General features: G+C 33.6%; 1 long non-coding RNA gene across 1 annotated transcript; it reads right to left on the bottom strand.

Moving 5' to 3' along the window:
- Positions 1 to 5,476: 5,476 nt before the first annotated feature.
- Positions 5,477 to 7,438, bottom strand: LOC124454025. Its single transcript, XR_006951301.1, has 6 exons — positions 7,337 to 7,438; positions 7,051 to 7,243; positions 6,530 to 6,684; positions 5,948 to 6,100; positions 5,614 to 5,827; positions 5,477 to 5,536 (listed from the first exon to the last, which is right to left on the bottom strand). It is a non-coding gene; the product is annotated as an uncharacterized LOC124454025 (long non-coding RNA).
- Between the last annotated feature and the right edge of the window lie 9,403 nt (positions 7,439 to 16,841).

Raw genomic sequence — 16,841 nt, forward strand, 5'->3', positions numbered from 1 at the left:
AAATAAATTCATGTGACGCATAACTATATGAAGGTCTTTTTACTCGTCATAGACAATCTTGAAAACTTGTTATCAACGAGATTTAGTCCCAACGATATCTGTAACCTTACTTGTGGTTAAAAACGCAACAAAAACTCCCAATTCCATGGAATTACCGTATAGTTATCGCATTTATATTTTTTCCAATAAAATTGTTCACTTTTATACTTATCATCGCAAGATTCCTACATAGAACTTCGAAGAGTTTGGAGAAGATCATGAAAGTTCAATCAAACTAGGAATGTGTTCCAATTTTTAATATTGACAAAAATACACCCCACCCAGGATTGAAAAAACTCGTAATTCTCTTGTTTTCAAGTGTTGCAATAACTTTAATTTCTTCACCGTTTTTACTTCTGTCTGAAAAAAGAATCAAAGAAACAAGACGATGAAAATTTAGGACGGAATTTAGCCATAAGAGACTATGATCAAAATTCTATTGTTCAAATTAAATAAAAAAGTGTATGCAACTGTGGTTAGCTATCATCCTTGGAAGTTGGCTGACTGTAAATATTGCCTGTGACACACCACACAAATTGCTACAAGTTTCTCTTATAATGATTTTGCTACCGTATGATTTGTCGCTTTGAACGGAATCGGAAGAAGGACGTGATGTTTGAAAGAGTGTTGTTGTTTAGTTAGAGTAAAAGACAAATTGTTGTTGTTGAATGTTGTACGTGGGACCAAACGGTCTTTAACGTAATTTGAAAGTAACAAATTATAATTTGGTTAATTTCATTAAATTGTTTATTCCCAAGTTGTATGACGACTTGATAGTCACAGCAGCCGTATTCGCGGTAACCTTCCCCTGATTTGAACAGTCATAAACAAGCAGATGATGGGGCACCAAATACCTATATGACTCGACATCTGAATGCAGTTACTAGACCCAATTCAAAGAAAAAGAACCGAAGGCTGTATTGGTATATTGTGTAGCTCATTCTTGCCCTTTAGGTTGACTAATGGCTGAAGTGGCTCACTTTAACTACCATAAAATCTCTGAGCGAGACTAGGTTCTACTATTAGAACCGCAGCGATCGATGCCTTTATTTAAAAAAAAAGTATGCAGTGTTGCACGCGGATAGCAGTATTTGATATGAACTGAAGCTCAGGTTTGACAAATAAAGTTTGATCTTAGGCAAATATTGAACTTGTGATAGGTGCATATAGGGGTTTTATGTTATGTACCCGTCACCCAGACTACAGAAAGTTCAAGAACGAAGTAGAAATTGACTTAAGAAGGATATCAATACTGTCAATATCAATACTGTCAGATTTAGTAAAGACCGCAAACGAGCAAAATTTATGCTAAGATCAAATGTGAATTATGGATATCACTTGAATTAGCACGATAAGAGACATCATGAAAACGTACGTCCTTGTATGTGTAGTAAAGCCCATAAAGGTCTTTGTACCCATTAATTGCATACAACGAAGGTCCATTTTTAACTCTTCAGAGAGTGAAAACATCTTAGTCTGACAATGAAATAGAATTCGTTGCTTGCAAATAGTACGACAAATCGTTTAGGCCAGGGGTCTTAAAACTAAGGCCCGCGGGCCAGATGCGGCACGTTGGGACTCTCAATCCGGCCCGCTGAAACACTTAAGAAGCCAATTTCACCACTCACATTGAGAAAACAGAAGAGACTAATTGTGATTTTGTTATGATATTACACTTGGTTGAAATTTAACCTTTAAATTTTGAATAAATATTTTCTTAGCTAATGAAGCTTGTGTGATGTGCTTCGTTTTGCGCATTTAATATACGTGACAAGTTTTTTTAAAATAGACATGTTTCGACATCTCATGATGCCATCTTCAGTATAAGTGACATAATAAATGATACAAGGTTTATATAAAAGTAATATGATACATAAATTACAACAATAAAAAGGAATTAAGATAAAATTAAGGTGGAGCGTCCGAGCGTATTATAAACTAAACATTGTATTGAATTTAAAAACTTGAACATTGAGGTCAGGTTTAGTTTTGTTGATGTGGAGTGCTTCTTTGATTTTAAGGGAGAATGACGTGTCGGTAGTGTCGATGATTTTGAGGCAAGGGGGTGAATAGTTGGTTTTACATGAATGAGATTTAAGAAGGTGTGGGTTAGATATGAGAGTATTTGTCTGTTGTGGTATGTTCCCTGATTCTGGTGGATAAATGGCGCAAAGAGTCGCAAATGTATCTTCTGTTCCTTTTTATTGTTGTCATTTATGAATCATATTACTTTTATATAAACCTTGTGTCATTTATTATTTCACTTATACTGAGGATGGCGTCATGAGATGTCGAAACATGTCTATTTTAAGAAGTACTTTTTTTTATTAAAATATTCGCTCTTTGACCAGCGATATACGGTTCGTCGGCCCTCAACATGCTGGATGAAAGTTCGTGTGGCCCTCTGGCTGTAAAGTTTGGAGACCCCTGGTTTAGGCTATTAGTTAAATTCGTTCGTCTTGTGCAATATATTGATTTTTGAACAATACTTGCACTTTGTGTATTGTAATGAATACAACTAAATTATAAAGGTTTCATGACTTTCTCCATTTTCAATGCTTGCACTAGACTCCCTAAAGCTTCAAAAAATTAAGGGGTAGTATATACTATACTCGTCGACTTTAACCCCACCCCCAAATTTAAATCTGTTCCTACGCCTATGTATCAATCCTATGTATATCTATGAAACACGAACCATTGGCGTTGTGGCTGGGGTACAGTCAGGGGGGAATACACCACGAATGATTTAAGGGGAGACACCTCTACCAGAAGGCATATAGGGGGGCTGCCAGAACCCATCTTTACAAACTCTTCTAAATTTATTTCAGGAAATAAAATTCAGACGGAGCAGAAAAAAAAGCGGACAGATCTATTTCTGCTGAGATTCACCAAAATTGACCAATATTATTTCGCATTGTAATACAATTTGTAATCAAAATGATACAATATTTTGATCTATTCATATCCAACACTTTATGGCGTTTTTGCTCAAATATGACAAGGAACATATAATAAACAGGCACTGCGGAGGATCGATATTTGGGGGGGGGGGAGGCTAATATTTATATATTCATGTTATGCAGGCTTAAGTCTTTTGAAATCCATTGTTTTCTAAGGATTACAACATGAATATATGAATATGAGCCCCCCAATTATCGAGCCTCCACGGTGCCTGAAACTTGTATGCCGAAGGTTCATTTGAATTGTCAAAAGCTCTTTTTTGAGGACGACATTAACTTAAAACTGACTTATTTTGTGTTATTCAACACATAAACTTTGTGAATTATAGCTTTGGAAAATCGTCCAGTTTGCACAAATGCTTCTTAAGCTATTGTTATAGTTATTATGGATATTATTATTATCTTACACAAACAATCTCATGAGGGGATTTTGAATCGAAAATGCTTAAAAATATTGGGCGCAAGGAGACGTAAAATATCCTGAGATGACGAGATAACAAGGAAAAGCATAATCAAGGAGTATATGTTGAATGTTAGAAAGTACATCACTACGTATGGCAGATACAATTTATAAGTGCCTTATACATAAATTTGATAGTATAACTTACTTTCATATTCGAGGTAATATTCCGTTCCTTCACCTTTAGACTCGTAACGTTCTGTCAATTGAAAAGTCACCAAACGCGTGACAGTATTTTAGTCAATAAAAATCGACTCAGAAAAAAACTTAAAGATATACCTATAGTTGGTGCATAAAGACATAAAATCTCTTGACGACGATTATCGAGGTAAAAAGATCAATAAAGAGTATGTATGTTCTACGATAAAATGTTGGTAAATATATCCATATTTTTGCATGTATAGCTTACACACAATTTACGAGGATCTCGCATAAATTCGATTGTATATAACTTAACGTCATCCATGAAGTAACTTTTCATTCGTTGAAGGCAACTCTATAAATTCTGTACTATCCAAGGTGAATATCGAACTTAGGAAATTCTACAATCATAAGTACATATTTATCAAATCTTCGTTTTTCTCACTCGTTGAAATGAAAAGATTAAAATAGAATGCTTGCACAGTTTTAATATCCAATCATTAAAGCGTTTAAATTACATATAACATCATAAACTTCAACGCCATATGTCAACAAAGCAACTTTCCTTGATTATTAGCCTTAACATAGATGAAAATTTATAAAAATTAAACATACGCAGGAAGAAAATTTTCAGAAATTGTACTCATCCTTGTTAAACGTTACTTGTATCAATGTTTTAAATCATCCAACTCTATGAAGTTAATCGTCAAAAATCTAATATATCATTTGATGCACGCCAAATAAGGGTGTTTTCTTTTACAAATTATTGTCGAAACAAAAACACTTATCATAATAGTAGCAAAGTAGCTACATCTTAGGAGAAAGCTTATTATTCACAGATTCTAAAAATTATGATTACCCAACAAAACAACAAAATCACAAAAAAATTGTCACAGCAACAAGGTAGCTATAACAAGATATAGAAAAGACTACTATCAAACTAAAGTTTCATCTTTATAAACTTCATTTAAAACAAATTAAGTGCAATGGTTTACTTTCATCAATTATGATGAAGCTATCACAATCAGGGACACCTTAAACTCAGTAAGGCAATGGTGTCTTTGTCAATGTGAACGTAATTGGAAGTTACTTTTTTCCGTACAAATCTCTACCAAGAAATTTAAAAACATAAATCAAAACACAATCCGCTTATTGTAATCACAGCAAATGGAACGTTTTATAGTATAACTGTTTAATGTTTGTGATTAACCATTGATTGCAGTCAACTACATTAAAAAAAAAACACAAGAGATTCTAAATTTGCACAACCGAATCAAACAAGGCGTTACCATGCAACAACTAATGAGAAGGAAAAAACATTAAGGATATTTGCATGTAAGATATACAGTATTAGAATTTAGAATAGTCTGTTCATCTAAAATGCAAGAATTCATTGAAAAATGTGATATTACGCGTGTCAATGACACACTTAATGGCATAACTATTCAAGATGCAGCTATTTAAAATAACAAGAAAAAGATCTTTGTTCATTCGATACTATCGATACCGAGAATTTGTCTATTTTTACTTTCCTATTATCATTCTAATCGAATTCTTCCTGGTAAATGTTCAAGTGGTGAATGATATTACGCGTGTCAATGACACACTTAATTGCATAACTATTTAAGATGCAAATATTTAAAATAACAAGAAAAAGATCTTTGTTCATTCCATACTAGCGATACCGAGAATTTGTCTATTTCTATTTTCATATTATCATTCTAATCGAATTTTTCCTGGTAGATGTTCAAATGGTAAATGATATTACGCGTGTCAATGACTGTTTCCCATTGAGTAATTTAATCAATTGATTTTGGCTAGTAAATGTTAAAAATAAAAAAAGTACCGCGTTAAATCTGCGTTAAACAACGGTGAGTTTGAGCAAATAAGAAATAATTTAAAAATAATACTTTACATACTGCCGCATAAATTTGACCTAAATAGAAAAAATACTAGAATGTAATGGTTGTTATACAGGATAATGTAAACCTATTTATACGGGATAAGCTAAACCTATCTATACGGGATAATCTAAACCAATCGTTTCCATAAGAGTGATCACGGCTGTTAAGGCATCACCATAAATGTTATCAGTCTTGTATCGTCCGCCCTTGCCATTTTGTTGTTTCATCTTCGTGTTCCGTTTCATCTCGACTTCAAACTTCCTTTTTGTGATGGAGTAAATGGAAGATATCTTCATTGCAGCGTTTTCTGTTTTCAGTAATTTCTAAAGCCGAATCAAAACAGACAAAAGTTGCTAAATTAATTCGACATTACAAAGAATGACTAACCCTTTTGAAGAAATACATGCAGGCAGCTCTTGTCCTAGAGGTTTACTTCTGCTTACCTTTCTTACGTTTTCGTGAGTACATAAAATTGTAAGTAGCTTTGCAACTCTGAGGAAAATTTCCTTTTTCTCGCGAAAAATACACGCGAGTTCAAGTATGGTTTCCAATGCATTTTCTTCTTTTAAAACCACGGCATCCTGGGTGGCTGGACACTAAAAATGTGTTGCGCATATAGTTTATAGTCAAATTAAGAATGCCAAAGAGTATTTTGGTAAAAAACATGGATTGTTTCGTGTTTTTATCAAAATGGTTTCTAATTAGATACATGATCACTTTAGCAAAAGTGTGTTGGTTTTTGTTTCAAGTCAGATATTAGAATAATGATAAAAAATTAGGTGCAACCATTATTCGTGAAAGTGGCAATATCTTTACAAAAAATACTACAGTTTCTCAGTCATTTATCAATAAGAACCAACAACTATGGTGGAAAAACAATGCAGAAAGCATGAAGTTTTGTTGAGTCACAAAACAACTAACAATTAACCATGCAACAATTGGCAAAAACAACAAACTGATTACACTGCCAACGTTCAGTGACAGTAATGTTCAATAAATATCAATGGATCTCAGCCCAAACTCACCTTGGACACATTGGTGAAAATATCTAACGCCAGTTTGATCAATCCCATGTGAGCTAGACTCCTATTTGAGTCTCGGATAATTTGAAAAATAACACGGAGAGCGATATTCTCAACCTGTTGTTGTGAACACTTGAATGTCCATCTTGTTGCGACCTCTGTCGAGAGAATGGAGTATAAGGGATAACCAATACACAGTAGCACACTTGGGTATATATCTTAGAAAAAAGGATGATCAATATACAGGTGAACAATTGGGTACACATCTTGGTATACGGTATGATCAATATACGTATAGTTGGATAAATTTCATAGAATGAGGAATGATCAAATCAATATCCCAAAGGAAATTCGGGTACAAATCTTTTGATGCTGAAAAATACGGTATGGAATGGGGAGGAAAAGCAAATGGACAGTATATAAGAATTCGGATAGAACTAAAGGCAATAATATGATTGTATGGGCGTTGTAATTTAAACAAGATAATGGAGTGAAGATTGCAAAAATTAAATAGTGCGACATACCAAGATGAACCAGAGCTTCACGGACCGTTGTTAAATTCTTACAATTTAGTAAATAGTCGAGTGCAGAACGAGTACGATTTCAAAGCTTCATGGACTCGGTGACGTTGGAATTAGCCACAATAATTCGCTCTCTTAGTTTTCTAAACTTCTTCGAGTTGAAGCGCTTTCGAACGTTGTAATTTCGCCACGTTCTCTTTATGGTGAGAAAGGAAAAAATTATTACTACTGTAGTTCATAGTTATCAAATAGACGGGTTTTATAAAATCGTCAACAATCACCAACATACCTGTATATTTATGATTGCTTTCATTTTTTTTCGAGCAAACCTTCGAGCTAAAAAACATCTCACAACTGCCTGAATTCTTGTCGCTGACTGGTGCATTATGGTAAGTCGTGCACGATACCGTCTCTGTAGAATGATGGCACTTTCCTTCAAACATACATATCGAGACCATGTGAGGTAACTGCGAAACGAAGATTGTATGAGAACGGCTGCAAGGACTTTCTGTCTAAGTTCTTGACGAAAGCGATGACCGCGTACAACAGCCTGGAGTTTGATGATTGATCTACGGGTATCTAAGTATTGAGCACGAGCGACGAGCATTTCTCGAAATGCACGATAACGCATTTGCAGAACAACTGCAGCAAATCTCATTTTTAAGTATTGTCTTTTCATGATATAACCACGAACTCTGGATTGGATAAGAATGATACAAGTCCTCTGTTTACTATAGTTCATACGAACTTGATATCCTTTCCATAATGCTTGAAGTTTGATTATGGCGTTTCTAGTGTTCTTGTATTTTTCTTGAACATTTTTTGACAATACATAAGCTCGATAATGGCATTGCAGGACTCGTGAAGCATCATCCCTTTGTTTCAGTTTTTTTCTCGTCGTGTAGCCACGAAGAAATGCTTGAATCAAAACTATTCCCTTCTTTTTAGCGAGATATTGTCTCTGAGCTTGGTGTTGCCTGTAAAAGGATTGCAACAGGATCGTGCTGGATTTTAGTTGCTGGTATTTTTCTTGTTCATTATCCAGCCAATCCTGAATCATCTCCATATTCACTGTGATATCCTCATCCGCAACGAAAAACTTGTCATTGTCATCAATGAGTCCCGAGCTGCGACTCGTCATTTCTGCATCATCCCCTTTCGATGCGGGAGACTTGAAATGAGGAAAAATTAAATGTACGTAAGAGATATGTCCTCCAAATGCAATAACCAAAAACACTAGAATGCTGTCTGGTGATATCGCAGGAATATACGAAAAATAATTAACGAAAAAATGCTCTTTTTCCCAAGCTGTAGATTCGCTCCTGGAATTTGGGCCAGGACAATAAAGACATATTTAAAATTCTTGGAACACGCTCTTTGAGATGATATAAAACACAAGTATATTGCAGCGTGTTAACGTCTTCAAAACTAGATTTATATAGACATGTCAGTTAAATACCGCGAATATTAATTAACGAAAAAATGCTCAACTTTCCCAAGCTTTAGATTCGCTCCTGAAATTTGGGCCAGGACAATAAACACATATTTAAAATCCGTGGAACACGCTCTTTGAGATGATATAAAACACAAGTATATTGCAGCGTGTTAACGTCTTCAAAATTAGATATATATATATATAAACATGTCAGTTAAATACCGCGAATATTAATTTACGCAAAAATGCTCTACCTTTCTCAAGATGTAGATTCGCTCCTGGAATTTGCGCCAGGATAATAAAGACATATTTCAAATCCTTGGAACACGCTCTTTCACAGCACATCTAAATGTGAAAGGAGGAAAACAATGAAAGATATATATACATAAGTTTAAAGATTGGTAATCCAGGCATATTTAATGTAAAAAATAAAAGATTCTCCGGATTGTATAAAATGATTTTATTGAGCTTTCGACTTGTGTAAACAATATTTCCTCAATCCTGATGAAGGCTCAAAGCAACAAGTCGAAAGCTCAATAAAATCATTTTATCCAATCTGGAGAATCTTTTATTTTCATCCCTTTATATATTTAAAAGATAAAAGTTTCTCCGGATTTTAAATGATTTTTGTTGAGTTTTCGACTCGTTGCTTCGAGCCTTCATCAGAATAACGATATTTATATACACATGCTTTTAGCTTGGAAACGTTTAGAGCGTCGAATTGGATAAATGGGTGGAATAATGTGATTGGTTGGTAGTTTCTAAATTTTATAACTTTCACAGCAGATCAAATGTGAAAGGAGGAAAACAATGAAAGATATATATCTAGAAGTTTAAAGATTGGTAATCCAGGCATATTTAATGTATAAAAATAAAAGATTCTCCGGAGTGTATAAAATGATTTTATTGAGCTTTCGGCTTGTGTAAATAATATTTCCTCATTCTGATGAAGGCTCGAAGCAACGAGTCGAAAGCTCAATAAAAATCATTTAAAATCAGGAGAAACTTTTATCTTTTATGTATTCAATGCCTGGATTACAAATTTTCAAACTTATTTATATATTTATACAAAGTGCAATGAGTGAATGTGATTACAAAGGTATATTAATTTATGCTGGACTTGAAATAATAGGTAGGTATGGCCAAAGCAAGCCATCATTGAAAGATAGTGAGCAACAATAATTTATGCTAGTAATATTCTCAGTAATATGTATACATCTCTTACTTAATTTGTCGCCAAATTAAGGCAAATTCTAGTTGGCTAGCCAAAATATTTAAATGTCAGGCATTACTTTTCTTTCAATATCATGCCTAGATTAACAATCCAAACATACAAACACAATGAATGCATTACTCGCTTTCTTTTGAACTGTCACTGACTCCTCTCTTTTCACCACGACCTCCATAAAGATCTTGGCCCCAACATCACCTCTAACCAAAGATCAAACACATTCTGTTTCTAGTGTTTGTATGGAAAATACAAGTCATCCAAAATTTTGACTGATAATGGAACAATGTGCAAAGCATTCTTAATTGCTGTGCCCAAAATAGAATGGAGATTTTAAAAATAAACACCATTACACGCAAGAAACACATGTTTTGTTTTTATTGTGTAACCAAACCAGCATTTATAATTTTATATTGAATTTCATGATTACTGATGGATCAGTACTATTGATTGCATTATGTGTATCTGCGCAGTATAAAGCAGTTTACTATAATGCCATTATACAAAACTGAAGATCTCGTCAAAAAAGGCATACTTTTCAGAATACTGAGAATATAGGCTGAGTAGATACATTGATCATTGTCATTTTGAGAGTACAGTAACTGGCTTTGACAAAAAAATGATACGATGAGCCTGACGGTTGAAATAAACAATTAAGACAATAGTATACCTCAGCAGCAGCAGCGCTCTTCTCCCTCAATGCTTTTTACTTTTCTCGCCGTTTCAATGCTTCTTGCTCTAATGAAGTTTCTTTGGCCGCGCGCACATTTCCTCATTCTGATGAGGGCTCAAAGCAACAAGTCGAAAGCTCAATAAAACTCATTTAAAATCCGAAGAAAAAACTTTTATCTTTTATCCGAAGAAAAAACTTTTATCCGAAGAAACTTTTATCTTTTATGTATTCAATTTTATGTATTCAATGTATTATTTATTTATGTATTTTATGTATTAAGTCGAAAGCTCAATAAAACTCATTTAAAATCCGAAGAAAAAACTTTTATCTTTTATCCGAAGAAAAAACTTTTATCCGAAGAAACTTTTATCTTTTATGTATTCAATGCCTGGATTACAAATTTTAAAACTTATTTATATATTTATACAAAGTGCAATGAGTGAATGTGATTACAAAAGGTATATTAATTTATGCTGGACTTGAAATAATAGGTAGGTATGGCCAAAGCAAGCCATCATTGAAAGATAGTGAGCAACAATAATTTATGCTAGTAATATTCTCAGTAATATGTATACATCTCTTACTTAATTTGTCGCCAAATTAAGGCAAATTCTAGTTGGCTAGCCAAAATATTTAAATGTCAGGCATTACTTTTCTTTCAATATCATGCCTAGATTGACAATCAAAACATACAAACACAATGAATGCATTACTCGCTTTCTGTTGAACTGTCACTGACTCCTCTTTTTTCACCACGACCTCCCTAAAGATCTTCGTCCCAAAAGCACCTCTAACCAAAGATCAAACACATTCTGTTTCTAGTGTTTGTATGGAAAATACAAGTCATCCAAAATTTTGACTGATAATGGAACAATGTGCAAAGCATTCTTAATTGCTGTGCACAAAATAGAATGAAGATTTTAAAACAAAACACCATTACACGCAAGAAACACATGTTTTGTTTTTATTGTGTAACCAAACCAGCATTTGTAATTTTATATTGAATTTCATGATTACTGATGGATCAGTACTATTGATTGCATTGTGTGTATCTGCGCAGTATAAAGCAGTTTACTATAATGCCATTATACAAAACTGAAGATCTCGTCAAACAAGGCATACTTTTCAGAATACTGAGAATATAGGCTGAGTAGATACATTGATGATTGTCATTTTGAGAGTACAGTAACTGGCTTTGACAAAAAAATGATATGATGAGCCTGACGGGAGTCATTGCAAAGTTTTTTTCAATGACTGTGTTCATTCCTAATAAGGTTAATGGTAAAGTTTACACAGTTTATGGTGCACAATAAAAAGTTTTCTCACCCAAATTTGCTTTAGGTTAAACCATGGGTGAACAGTTTCGATACGACAAACGTTAATGGAAAACGATGCATACATGGTTTAATAACTAACAGAAAGTTCCCTTTTTCATACGTAGTCATAATGTCAGATACAAATCAACAACGCACCTGAGAGATATCGCACTTTAGCCATGAGATAAAGACCTTGTAAAACACCTGGCGTTGCTTTAGTCAATGGATCAAGAACAGCAGCACAACGTTTATATTAATAAAATATTATTGATAATTAGCACCATACAGAAATTACCTCTTTCGGGTGTTCTTATTTTCATGTGTTTCTTCACAGATAGGGATTTGAGTGTTGACCGTTTCGATAAACTTATCTAAAATCATTTGGGGTTATCTTACCTACTTCGAAGGCATGCAGACGCATATATACAAGTGCTAGACTTTATGAATTAATCTAAACCAGATTCAAAAACTGAGCCGCACACTAAAGGTAAGACTAGAAGAGTACTCCCCTCCCTCGCTTTGAGAAGTACATATAGCAGTAGAGTACAAACACCTGAATGCGAAAATCGTAAGAAAAATTGTTTGAATGCACAATATTTATAGTGTTAATAGGTAATTACCTCATTTGGAGCAAAGACAAGATACTCTTCAATGGTTTGCAATAAAACTCTAGATTCAGCTTCAAAAATACTCAAATCCTAAAGGAATGCCCTGAAATAAATAAATAGAAATGCTATGAACTTCTGTTACAAATGAGAATTTTGATTTGATAGCGTTTCTATAAGGTTGCCTTGTCGATGGAATTTTACGTAATTGATTGTTATTGATTAATAAATGATTGTTACTGTTAAATAATTATTTGACTGACTTTCACAATTGGTAGTCAGTTCAGTCAAAATGACTTTATTATTAACCTGGACGATCATCATTTACAAACATGTAACGATACTCCCGGGTTCAAACCATTTACTTGATTAAATAATTGATTGCTATTGATTAAATAATTGATTTTTAGTGTTAAAATATTTGAGGCTTACAGCAATTGGTTCAGTTGCAGTTTTCAACAAATAGTAACTGTAATTGTGTAAATGTAATTGTGTGCACGACCATAACTGTACATAGAAACACCGAAGATGACCTCAGCTGTATATAGAAACACCGAAGATGACCTCATTGTACATAGAAAGAGAGAAACGATATAACATGTACAAACACCTGCAATTCTTTAAAATGGCTGTCCTTAGCTTCTTGTAGTAAATTAACAACTTCCTCAAATCTCTTTCCTTTTTTACGAGCGAGGACTGCACCGAGATAAGACAATTGCTATACGTAATGCGATAGAGTCACAAAAACAAATTCAATTTTTTTCGTTAAGTTTCGATGTGCATGACGTAAACAGAAATTTATCCCTCAGAAAAAATGGTAATAACTAAATGGTAATCACGTATTTCATGATTTTATTCATCATAGCCTTGTACTATATACTTGTTTACAAAAGACAAAGTCAAATACGGATTATATGTAACCTCAGCCATACAATTATATAAACCAATAGTGATTTGTAAACTTGACATACAGATAAATAAAGAAGGTATTTTTGTTAGTTAAATTTTATACAGACCATGCAGATAAATTCCTTACCGCAGACTTCCCAATAGACTGCTGAATTTCATTTAGAAACTCAAGTTGCTGTTCAGTATCTTCAATCATATTCTCCAGAAGTTGGCAATTTATAATGCCTATATTAAAATTATAAGGGCATGTAGATATGCGCATGAACAACTTATTGGTTATGCAAGGAGCAAATCATTTATTTCTTTACAGAACAATCAAAATCAATGAAAAAGATCTATGTCGATTAATAAAACAATGCTTTAATGGCCTGAAAAAATGAAAAAATTTAACATCAAGGAAAAATCAACGCCATTTTACTGCAAGTACAGCTTTAGATGCTCTTACGATCCAACATTGACCCATCAACTCCCTCATACGATGTTCGAACGTACTCAATTGTATAAGACTGTAAGTTTCAAGCTTTTGGAAAGTTTCAACTATTGAGGCGAAAGTTAAAAGTTATGTTCGTTTTATAGCACACAATTAAAATTCCACGTTATGAACGAGCCATTTACTTCACAAACGGCCAAGGAGTGTCTATCGTGCAGTAGGCATTTGGCATATTAAACGGGCGAAGCCTTTTAATTACATTGTACGTTGTAATTCAGTTTACCGGTCAATGCAGGAACACTTGTTTAATCTAGTTTCATAGCTTTGCGATACGCCTTCATTGCATCATGATTTTTCATCTGCATAACTAACTGATTACCAAGCTTTGAAATAAAATTTTCTGTGTTAAAATTCACAAATGAGTATCACACATCAATAAAATCATAATAGTTTCGAAAAATATTCATTTTTTTTCCTTAAAAGTAGTTACGAGGTGTTCTCAGAAGAAAAGATTTGAGAAAGAGATTGAATTTTTATAGTACGTCAAGTACAATTTAAGTAATTTCAAAAACAAATTCAAAGGTAGCTACGTACTTCAACAGTGTACTCGGCATTCGTCTCACTGAGTGACTGGGAACGAACAATTAATTCAAATGTTTGTTGAAGAACTAATGTATTACTTCCACACTACAAGAAAAGCGATCATTTTTTAAATATAATAAGAAATGTGTTAGTATATGCTGGACTATTTGGGTATATATAGTTCTATAGTTAGTAGGTAAAGGATTTTATGAAAACGAATGTCAGTCACTTCCAAGTCAATAGCAGAAAACTGATAAATGATTTTTGCCAGACTCACCACACGGCTAAAAAGTCTTCCCGCTTCAAAATACAGTGAATGACTTTTAGGTTCATGTCTGTCACAGAGATGAATCAATTCAATGATCATCGAATTGCAATACTAAAACTTGCCAGTTAGCTACGACACCGAACAAATTTTATTTCAATTCAATTGCCGAAACAAACTTCATAAATTTTTTTAGCGTTTGAAACATAACTCAATATACTTCAATACTCTCACCACCTTACCAAAAATATGTATGTGTTTGTGTAAAACAACATAGATTAAAAAATAAAAGCATTAAAACATGTGCGCTGATTGGTCTATAGCTGTGCTTGAATTAGCCAATGAAAACTGATCTGAGCTCAACCAATGAAAAGAATCAATCAATAAATAGGAATTTGCGAATCAATTGTGAATATATTTTAGTGAAAAATTGAAATGTTTCTGTTCATTTGTCTATTTTGCATTTTTGTTGTCTTATAAAAGAAATTAAAAATGTTTTTTGTGCTTGCACCGACTTATGCAGACCTCTGACATGTTTGGGACTGAGAACTATAGAGCTGGAGCATCCTTTGACTTTGGGATTGCACTGATCAGCTCTAAAGTTCGCCCAAAGATCTCCTTTTGTGAATCTTGCCCGTCGCCCAGGCAATATTCCTTTTGACTATGTCAAATAGATGCAACAACTCAAGCTTTTGAATATTTTATTCCCTGGCAATGTTTATCGCATACATATATTGCTCGCTCACTCAGACTCTCTCTTCAACTCCTTTACAACAAAACTTATTGGTTAACGAAATTATAACAACTAAGGAGATTTGTCTGTCTGTCAGTAGGACATTCAAAATAACATAACTTATTCCCAACACTCCTTGGTTTGCATGAGCCGATGCAAACAAAGTAAACATCTTTTATTTCTTAAATGCATTTAAAATGCATAGATATTTCACAATAAACAACTTACTTTATTAATAAATTCCAGTGCCAAAGTAAAATTACTCTTCTTTACAAGGTTTGCAGCCTTGAAAGAGAAATGAAAAACACGACATGACGAAATGGCATGTATGTTTTCTATGTGCATTGTGTACTTTACATACATTCCCAAACAATGCATCAATATTCTCTGAAGTTGGAAAATATTATATTGAAATATTGAAAATTCTAAAGTCTTTATGAGAAAACATTAACATACCCCTGTAAAGCCTCATCAAAATATTTTATGGATTCCTTAATGGCAGAATCTTGTTTACTTGTACGATCAATCCATCAACGTAAAAATAGTTCCCTGTATGTACATATGAAAGAAGACAGGTTAAATTGCAGTTATGATGTGAAAGGCATGTTTAGAAAACCTCTTTCGAACCATTGGACATTTTCAACATTCTGTCAACATATTCTCTTGCTTTTTCATGACGTACTGTGTGCCATAAAAACATTGCAACAAACTCAAAGTATAGCGCATTCTCACCAACACTTGTTTGAATCTTTTTCAATCTTGTTTCCAATTCATGTACACTTTCCTTGTCAATTAATTGTACCTTTTTATGTGCATAAATTAATGCCATCAAACAACACACGACAACTTCTTCACTTTCTTGGATTCAAATTCTCTAATGGATTCTGACACACGATCTGCAAGTCAATGTAACAACCATTATGAAGTATTGACAATACAGTATACTTCAATAAATATCATTGGATCATTTTAAATACAAAGAAATAGAGCTTTTAAGCAAGCACAAGCTAGTTTAGTGATGGATAAGAGACCAACCACTATAAATTGACATAAATTCTGCTGGCTGAATGTAAAGCTTCATATGTGAAATGACAGGAGACAAAATAAAGTGAAAATTTTCTTATTTGAAGGGTACAGTATACACAGACAGTTTTAAAACAGTCAGAATGCATCAAATGACAAAGTACTAGTAAAAATGGGACAATCAATTACGAGAAAATCTAGAGAAAGCCTGTTGCCATGGACTACGCAACGCAACAGCTGCAGATTGAGAACGACAATACTCTACATTATTAACAACAAACATTCTATCAGTATTCCAAATGCTTTCCAAAATGTCAAAAATGGATCACCTCCGTGCTTCTGTAAACCTTGCAAACACACGTTTTGTAGGTGCCTGTAAAATCTTGCTCGACAATAATAGTTGATACTGCCCTGTTGCCAAGTAAAAGATTGCACATGCTTTTGAGTCAAAATATAATTTATATTTCTGCAACTAATGTTAGAATTATCTATAAGATGAGACATACCAGTATTAGAGTATCTGTAGATGTCATAGTTATTCGTACGAATTAATGGTACAAGCTAGATTTTTGTGTTATCGTTTTCTGCCATTTAG

This window comes from Xenia sp. Carnegie-2017, unplaced genomic scaffold (assembly GCF_021976095.1).
Source record: "Xenia sp. Carnegie-2017 unplaced genomic scaffold, XeniaSp_v1 HiC_scaffold_29, whole genome shotgun sequence".
In the NCBI taxonomy this organism is placed as follows: Eukaryota; Metazoa; Cnidaria; class Anthozoa; order Malacalcyonacea; family Xeniidae; genus Xenia; species Xenia sp. Carnegie-2017.